This window comes from Lynx canadensis, chromosome D1 (assembly GCF_007474595.2).
Source record: "Lynx canadensis isolate LIC74 chromosome D1, mLynCan4.pri.v2, whole genome shotgun sequence".
Taxonomy (NCBI): Eukaryota; Metazoa; Chordata; class Mammalia; order Carnivora; family Felidae; genus Lynx; species Lynx canadensis.
In genome coordinates this window covers 16,316,838-16,325,895 of record NC_044312.2, presented here as the reverse complement: position 1 = coordinate 16,325,895, position 9,058 = coordinate 16,316,838, and the positions used below count along the sequence as shown (strand labels likewise).

General features: G+C 49.6%; 1 long non-coding RNA gene and 1 other non-coding gene across 2 annotated transcripts; both read left to right on the top strand.

The window, feature by feature from the left end:
- Positions 1 to 85: 85 nt before the first annotated feature.
- TRNAQ-UUG lies at positions 86 to 170 on the top strand. Its single transcript has one exon. It is a non-coding gene; the product is annotated as a tRNA-Gln (tRNA).
- Positions 171 to 1,669: 1,499 nt separating this feature from the next.
- LOC115526129 lies at positions 1,670 to 8,178 on the top strand. The gene is made up of 2 exons (XR_004344186.1): positions 1,670 to 2,744; positions 7,977 to 8,178. It is a non-coding gene; the product is annotated as an uncharacterized LOC115526129 (long non-coding RNA).
- Positions 8,179 to 9,058: the final 880 nt, after the last annotated feature.

The window sequence follows — 9,058 nt, the reverse complement described above, 5'->3', positions numbered from 1 at the left end:
ATCACACACACACACACTTTTTATTTTATTTTGTAATTATGATTATTTTTGTTATCTTTTTAAAAATATGATTTATTGGAGGGGCGCCTGGGTGGCTCAGTCGGTTGAGCGTCCGACTTTGGCTCGGGTCATGATCTCACGGTCCGTGGGTTCGAGCCCCGCGTCAGGCTCTGTACTGACAGCTCGGAGCCTGGAGCCTGCTTCGGATTCTGTGTCTCTCCCTCTCTCTCTGCCCCTCCCCTGCTCATGCTCTGTCTCTCTCTCTTTCTCTCTCTCTCTCTCTCTCAAAAACAAACATTAAAAAAATAATTTATTGTCAAGTTAGCTAACATACAGTGTTCTCTTGGCTTCAGAAGTAGATTCCCCTCGCTTCCATACAACACCTAGTGCTCGTCCCAACAGGTGCCCTCCTCAATGACCATCACCCATTTTCCCCTCTCCCCCACCCCCCCATCAACCCTCAGTTTGTTCTCTGTATTTAAGAGTCTCTTATGGTTTGCCTCATTCCCTCTCTGTAACTCTCCCCCCCCCCGCCCCGTCTTCTGTTAAGTTTCTCAAATTCCACATATGCACACACACCACTTTTTTCAAGGGGCTTGGAAAGGAAGGACCTTTAGGCAGAACTCTGACGGAAGGGATAAGGGAAGGCCTCGGGCCCAGCAGAGGCCTGCAGGAGGTCTGAGCATGTGCTGGGGAGAGGACGGTGGGCACTTTGTCTGGACTGGAGCAGAGGGGGACATGGGAAAAGGACAAGAGGCAAGGACAGCGGGTGCTGAGAGGCATAGAGAGCCTGTCTGGGCATTTAGATTGTAGCAGAGCATCTGGGAAACAGAGTCTTTAGCAACAGAACTTCACAACGAAGCGGGAATTTATTTGTTCATTTCGAACTTCCAAAAAAACACCTATTTACTGCTTACTGTGTGCCCAGGTTTAGCAGCAAACAAGATAGTCTAGCCTAGTAGATGTTTCCAGTGAGGATGGGTGGGTGGAGAGGTCCTCACGTAACTTATCCGCAAATCATTCCTTCAGCCTCCATTGCATTCCAAGCACCGAACTGGATGCTGGGAAAGCAACAAGAAACAAAACCAAACGTGACTCGTGCCCTATTGTAGTTTGCACCCTGGAGGGGAGGCAGACATTAAACAAGCTTATGTGTTTAATAATAATATCTCCCAATTATAAAAATCTGAAAGTGCCATTTAGAGAAAGAACGGGGACGGGCACTTGGGTGGCTCAGTCGGTTAAGCCTCTGACTTCAGCTCAGGTCACGATCTCACGGTTTGTGAGTTCGAGCCCCGCGTCGGGCTCTGTGCTGACAGCTCGGAGCCTGGAGCCTGCTTCGGATTTTGTGTCTCTCTCTCTCTCTCTCTCTCTCTCTCTCTCTGCCCCTCCCAGGCTCATGCTCTGTCTCTCTCTCTCAAAAATAAATAAACATTAAAATTTTTTTATTTTTATTTTTTCAACGTTTATTTATTTTTGGGATAGAGAGAGACAGAGCATGAACGGGGGAGGGGCAGAAAGAGAGGGAGACACAGAATCGGAAGCAGGCTCCAGGCTCTGAGCCATCAGCCCAGAGCCTGACGCGGGGCTCGAACTCACGGACCGCGAGATCATGACCTGGCTGAAGTTGGACGCTTAATCGACTGCGCCACCCAGGCGCCCCTTAAAATTTTTTTAAAAAGAATGTGAACTCAGTCTTCACAACCTAATAACCAGCATCATCACACTCCCGGATTCATTTACAGTTTATGAAGTCCTTTCTCATTCTTTGTGTCAGGAGAACCTCATCTCAAGCCCGTGGAGAAAGGCAACCAGGATTTCTCAGTTCTTTTATTTATAAGGAAACCAGGCCTCGGCCTGTGTCATGAGCTGCTTAAGTATATCCACTTAGAAAGGAAGTTGAGCCAGTTCTTCTGACTCCAGACCCGGTGCTCTGTCCTCCGAGGACACGAGATGAACAGGCCCCCAGCGGGCCGCTTAGCCTGCGTGTTGTAGACGAGATGTCAGACAAAACGGCAAAAAGTTCATCTTGCCCAAGTCCACGTCCTCACAGCCCCATAGAGGGAAGAGGGAGGGAGGAGGGGGTAGGTCGGACGCCTGGTATCGGATGGCCCAGGGTGGGGTCCACAGGACGGAGCAGCCTTGACAGGCAAAGGCAGGAAACGGCTGAAGCAGGATCGTGAAATGACATTTGTCAAAGGCATCCACACCCATCTGCGGCAGTGAAAGTGTACCAGGCCCAAGGCGGAGGTGATGGGCCAACGAAACTCGCCACCGCATTCACCTCTGCGATTGGGGACACGGTGAGGCCGGCCCACCTGCCGTATCAGCACCTTGATCACGGAGCTCATCTGAGAGAGGTTTCCAAATGACTCGCCGGGCCCCGCTGCCCCAGGAAGGAAGCTTTCTGGGCTGCAGTGTGGGGGCTGCTGGGCGTGGGCCAGGCACTTGAAAGAGAGTAAATGATGACACAGCAGTGGGAGACAGGGCTGCTGACAGTGTGGGGCTGGCTCTGGAGAGGCAGGGATGCAGCGCCTGCCAAAGGGGGGGGGGGTGGCGCGCATTGGAAAATCACGTGGGCATCTCCCTGTTAGCGAGGAAACAAGGGCCAGGTGCTGTAGCTTGGCATTTCAGGCCCCTGTAACACGGCCCAGATGTGCTGTTGTTTGTTTTTCAGGCAATAAATATTTATAGAATGTTCACCGTGAGTTTCCAAAGTTAACTTCCTGCTGGTTCCTTTTCAGGTGAGCTTTCCTCCAACCTTGAGAATTAATTCCTCTGGAGTGCCCCACTCCCCCCACACCTTTCCTTAGGCATTTCCCGCCCCCCCGCCCCCCCCATATTGCGCAGACCCAAACCTAAACATCCTCGAGGCCCGAGGCCGCCTCGGTGCCCCTTCCTCCTCAAGATTCCCCTGACTCCAAACAATCATTTCCTCCCTTGAACCGAATCTAACACTTTACCTGTATTTCTTACTTTTACCTTGCATTGTAGTTCTTTATGTACTATGTTCTATTGGGCGGAGAGCTTCCTGAGACAGTCATTTATAATTCATTCCTTCCCCAAGAGCTTTGCAGCTAGGAGGGGCTCAGTAATTGTCTTTGACTGACTGATGAGGGAATGAAGGTGTGGGTCAGAGGAGAAGTGGTGGGAAGTCTGGGTAGGGCCCAGGGGAGTCTGACTCTCCCTGGTGGCTTGCTGGGGCTTGGGTATGCTGTACTTACCCTGGGACTGCCCGCAAGGTCAGGAGAAAGAACACAGGCTTTGAATCTCAGCTTTGGCTCTCAGTAGCTGCGTGACCTTGGGCAAGTCTGTCCTCTTCCTCATGTACGCATTAGGAAACACCTACCTCAGAACATTGTGCGCATCGATATGCGATCAGTACATGAAAACACCCAATGCCTAGTGAGTGCTCAACCGTTTGTTTGCTAGCTATTCAAGTAAGAGTAATTTTTTAGCCTTTTTTTGTTTTCTTAGGTGGGGGTGGGATCGGGTGGGCATTCGCCTTACCCTTTGTAGTAGAGACAACTGTGTACGTGTAGATGCCTTTCTACTAGATTATGACCTCGCACAGTGTCAGGCACAGGGGGCAGGGACAGCAGTCCACAGAGGTTTGATGACTGGGTGGATGAACACGTGAATGACAGGAGAGTCAATAGTCTCTGGAGTTTAGAATCCTACTTCCAAGTAAGCAAGGTGTTCTGGAAACGAAATGAGCATCAGCTGTCACCGTTACTAATGTTCTACCTCTGGCAGAGGAAATTCTAGTCCTCTGGACAGGTGATCCAGTCCCATGATGCTCCAGGGCCCCCAGCTGGGTGCTGAAGGCATGCCACTGAGCAAGAGTTCAGAGAGAGGCCATCACCGTTTACTTGCTGGCTGACCCAGAAACAAAGTGGGGCCCTTTGCCCTTGCAGGCCTGGGGTAGGGTGGAGAAAGCCACAATACTCTGAGCCTGACAAACCAGCCCAGTGGGTGGAAATTGGACACTGGCCCAGGCCTTATGGCCGTGGAACTCACTGTCCTGGAGATCGGTCTGGGGGGCTGAGCCCCGGTCGGCCCGCAAAGAGAGGACTCTTAGGGCCGGGCGGTAGGGAGAGAGAGTGGCTGGGGAGGTGCCACCGGGTAGGGAAGAAGGAGCCCCAAACTAGCCTACACCAATTTCCATGCACCCAGTTTTGCCTCTGAGGTGAGCGGAGTGGGGAGTTGGCTATCAGGCGGTCGGATATTCGGACGTAGAGTTCAGAGGAAAGGAAGGAGCTTGAGACATAAATTTGGAACCAGTCAGGTGACATTTACAGCCCGGGAAGAACGCAGACAGAGACGAGACGGACCGTGTGGCCCAAGACGCACCGGGGCTCAGAGGTTAGGGAAAGGTACTCACCCATGCAACCCTCACAACAACCTTCTGAGGAAATTACTTTTATCATCGTCATCTTACAAGTGATGAAGTTGAGGCACAAAGAAGTTTAAATAACTCGCCAAAAGCCACACAGCCGACAAGCGGCAGAACTGGGATTTGAACCAGCCAGTCTGGCTTCAACTGTCACATGCTTCGCCTCTGGGTTCTACGGGTGGGTCCTGTTGATGCCCATGTTTTACAGGTGGGGAAACTGAGGTTGAGGCGAAGTAATTTGCTAACACTGGTGGCGGAGCGGGGATATGAATTCTCTCGCGGGCTCTTTGAGAGATCTCTGCTTTTTAAATCACTCTGCCGTGTGATTTTTTTTTAAAGCTGGGGAGAAAGCCTTCAATCTCTCAGATTACAGCCTTTAAACAACTGCCTTTCCTGCTCGCACACAAGACTTTCCTGGCCTGGCGCTATGCTTGGAGAAATGGGATGCCAGGTCTGGATGCCAAGTCACCCTCACCCTCTGTCACCCTTCCCCCTCCCCTCTCCTGGTCAGGAAGCCCATGATTAGACATGGTTCCTAACTTCTGGAAGCTCAGGTCTCAAGGAAATCCTATGGAATGGTGCTGCGTGGCCATCAGCCAGCTGCTGTGGTTTAGTAAAACAAGGAGATCGGGTCCAGACGGCGGTTCTCGAAGCTGGCTGTGTATCTGATTCACCCACCTGGGGATTGTTTGGATCCTGTCGTGCCCACAGCAGACCTATTGAATCAGACTCTTCTGGGGTGAGGCCCAGGCGTGTAAACAGTGGTTCTGACACACACCTTGGTTAAGAAACCCTGGATAATGTGATCTTAAGGTCTCCTCCTGGGTCTAATGCTGTGAGGTTCTGGAGCCTTCCTCAAGTGAGACCACACCCCTTCGATGACTCTCTCAAGGCATAGCGCAAGGAGCACCACTGCATAGAAGGCAGGAAACCTGAGTTCTCTTTCCAGCCAGACCCATAACTCAGCTCCAAAAAATTTGCTTCCTCTCTCTGGGCCTCAGTTTCCCTATCTGCCAGAATGATTTGTCGGGGGGAGTTTGCTCTAGATTAATTTATCCAGCAAGTGTTCATTGAGCAGATACTCTAGGCTAAGATGCACAATACACTGGGTCTAAGTCATGCGGAAAGGTAACATCACGGGGCGCCTGGGTGGCTCAGTTGGTTAAGCATCTGACTTTCGATCTCAGCTCAGGTCATGATCTCACCGTTTGTGACACGGAGCCTGCTTGGGATTCTCTCTCTCTCTCTCTCTCTCTCTCTCTCTCTCTGTCCTGCTCGTGCTCATGCTCTCTCCCTTTCTCTCAAAATAAATAAGTAAACTTAAAAACAAAAAAGAAAGGTGACATCGCAAGGGTGAGGGTGGGAAGGGCGTTACTGCCTGGTTGCCCAGATTTCCAGGCAGGGGATGCCAGGGGACTGTTTTAGCACCTGCATGCGGTCCCCTCTCCCCAGACCCTGGCCCTGATGCTCCAGCCGGCCTCCACAGTCACAAGGAAACCTGCTGGGTTCAGGAAGGAAACGGTATGCAAAACTGGTCAAATAAAAATCAGTAGCTTTTCTGGATAATCACAGTAGCCAGTTCTGAAATATTAGACTAAACCGTCTCGTTCAGAACAGCGCGAACACAACCTTACTTTTCCAAGTACGGTCCCTAGCACGCCCGCAGCCGCGTCTGGGAGCTTGTTGGAAATGCAGGAACCCAGGCTCACCCCAGGCTGCTGCGTCTGCTGTTTAAGAAGATCCCCAGGGGACCGCATGTACATTAAAACTTGAGAAGCACTAAGCTCAAAGAAATCGTCTCAGAAAACCCTTAATAAGAAGAAACGTACGTGAGACGCGGATGAGGAGAAGCAGGTGACTCCCCTCACCTGTTGCTGAGACAGCACTCAGTCTGTTCCCGGATGCAGCGATGTGTTGGTATATAGACATCGGTTCTTTCCAACGCGGAACGTGTCGAGGTGATGTGTGAAATTCATCTGAAAGAATTCATGGATAAGGATGCTTCGGTTTGTTTCGTTTTGTTTTGGGTTTTCTCTGGTTTTCAAGAAAGTAAGTGTAATTAGATGGGATTTCCCCCTATTAGACAGAAACGGCGTTGAATAAGAATTCAGGCCTGGAGGAAGTTTGAATGCGGGGCCACTACTTCCTGGACATGTCGCTCTTACAGACTGAATTGGGCCCCCCCCCCCCAAATTTACACGCCGAAGCCTTCACCTTCGGTGCGACTGTACTTGGAGATGGGTTCTCCCCACTTGCCACGAGACCGCAGAGGAAAGGCCATGTGAGAACACAGTCAGGGAGAGCGATCAGTCATCTGCAAGCCGAGGATAGACCTCTCACCAGAAACCAAACCCTTCTGGGACCTCAGAACCCTGATCTTGGATTTTCCAGGCTCCAGAACTGTGAGAAAAGAATTTTGCTTGTTTACGCCACACAGTCTGTGGTCTTTGGTTATTTATGGCGGCTGGAGTGGACTAGTATAGTCGCCTTGGGAAAGATCCTCAGTTTCTGAGTTCAGTAGAGTGGGGGAAAGAATACCATTTATAGAACTGTTACGAATGTTTGATGAAATACTGTGTGTAAAGCGCCCAGCACAGTGCCTGGCCCTTATGAGCTGTTCAACAAATGGCAAGTACGATGATAACGACCGAGGCCCTGGGACGAAAAGTCATAGAGATACCAGTGGAACCAAATAGATAACCTGGAAATGTACGTCAGCGTTTGTATAAAGCTCCAGGCGTCAGGAGAGGGACTATGTTTTTACTCACCATGTGTCATTTTTCCCCATGCCTACCATAGTATGGCCCATAGTCAAGGCTTACAAGTACTTGTTCACTGCCCGAACTAGAATTTAATACGTGCTAAAGAAGGACTCATGGGGCGCCTGGGTGGCTCAGTCGGTTGAGCATCCCACTTCGGCTCAGGTCACGATCTCGAGGTCCGTGAGCTCGAGCCCCGCGTCAGACTCTGGGCTGATGGCTCAGAGCCTGGAGCCTGCTTCCGATTCTGTGTCTCCCTCTCTCTCTGCCCCTCCCCGTTCATGCTCTGTCTCTCTCTGTCTCAAAAATAAATAAATGTTAAAAAAAAAATTAAAAAAAAAAAGAAGGACTCATAAGTCAGTGGTGAAAGAAAAGACTATTTGAAGGATAGTCTTGGAATAAAACAATTAGATTTTATCATTTCATCCTATAAAGGGGCTTTCAAGCATAATTCAGTAAGAATTACGTGAGTTGTTGGGGCATCTGGGTGGCTCAGTCGGTTAAGCATCCGACTTCGGCTCAGGTCACGATCTCACGGTTTGTGAGTTCGAGCCCCGCGTCGGGCTCTGTGCTGACAGCTTGGAGCCTGGAGCCTGCTTCGGATTCTGTGTCTCCCCCTCTCTCTGCCCCTCCCCTGCTCGCGCTCTGTGTCTGTCTCTCTCTCTCCTTCAAAAATAAACATTAAAAAAATTAAGGAAAAAAGAATTACGTGAGTTGTCTTAGCTCAGTAAATAGGTTCAGAAATATAAATTCATAATTAAAGCAAAAGTTTGTGAAACAACTGTCATTTCAAAGCAAACGTTAATCCATCTTCCTTCTAGGAAAGCCGCTGGAGAGGACTTCTGGTGCTGCAAATGTGGAACAGAGCTCCTTTTCTGAAACGGGGCCGCCTGTGGCCCGTGGGCACGAACACCACTCCTCCGGTCAAAGCAAGTCAGCAGCCTGTGTGTAGGCAGAAAGGCATGTCTCCAGATTCTGTTTCCCTTTAAAAATATCTGATATAAAATATACTTTATGCAATAATGTTTAATGAACAATTACCATGTGCCACATACTAAGATAAGCACTTTACATGGATTTTCTCATTCAATCTTCCTAATATACACGATATTATCATTTTGATTCTATAAATGGGGAAACCGAGGTTCAGAGAGTTTAACAGAGGCAGCGCATTTAGCAAGTGGCAGAGCTGGGATCTGAACCTCCCACAGACTCCAGACTGTGCCGAGCCTGCTTGGGATTCTCTCTCTCTCCCTCTCTCTCTGCCCCTCCCCCACTCACGTGTGCTCTCGTTCCGTCAAAATAAGTAAACGTTAAGAAAAAAACCCCGCATTGTTAGCAGAGCACAAATGCTGCACGCGTCCTATCCCCTCCCCTTTGTGCTTTCTGAGAATCCAGGTGGGGACTCCCCCACCTCTCCTCCAAGTCAATAACACTACCTGTCTGCCCCAGCTCAGTGGTTACACTTCTATTGATGCTTCTTTTTTTTTTTTTTAATTAATTTATTTATTTTAAGTAATTGCTCCACGCAACGAGGGGCTCGAACTCATGACCCTAAAGTCAAGAGTCGCATGCTCCACCGACTAAGCCAGCCAGGTGCTCCTACGGATGCTTCTTAACGTTATGTTTAAACTGTTGGTTCATATTTAGCTTGTGGTTGACACGAGCTGCCAGGTCTTTTTCATACGAGCTGCTGTCAGGCCGGTTCTTCCCAGCCTATGCTGCCAGTACTCGTGCAACCAATTAAAAACAAAGCAAAATGTTAAGACAGGTCATTCCACCTTTAATTCTGTTTGATCCTGGTCTGCTGAAATCATGTCAGCTTGTATTCTTGTCACCTTTTACAATAATCCCCTCCCCTTCCATCCTTTATAACATCTGCAAAGCTGATGAGCATTAATTA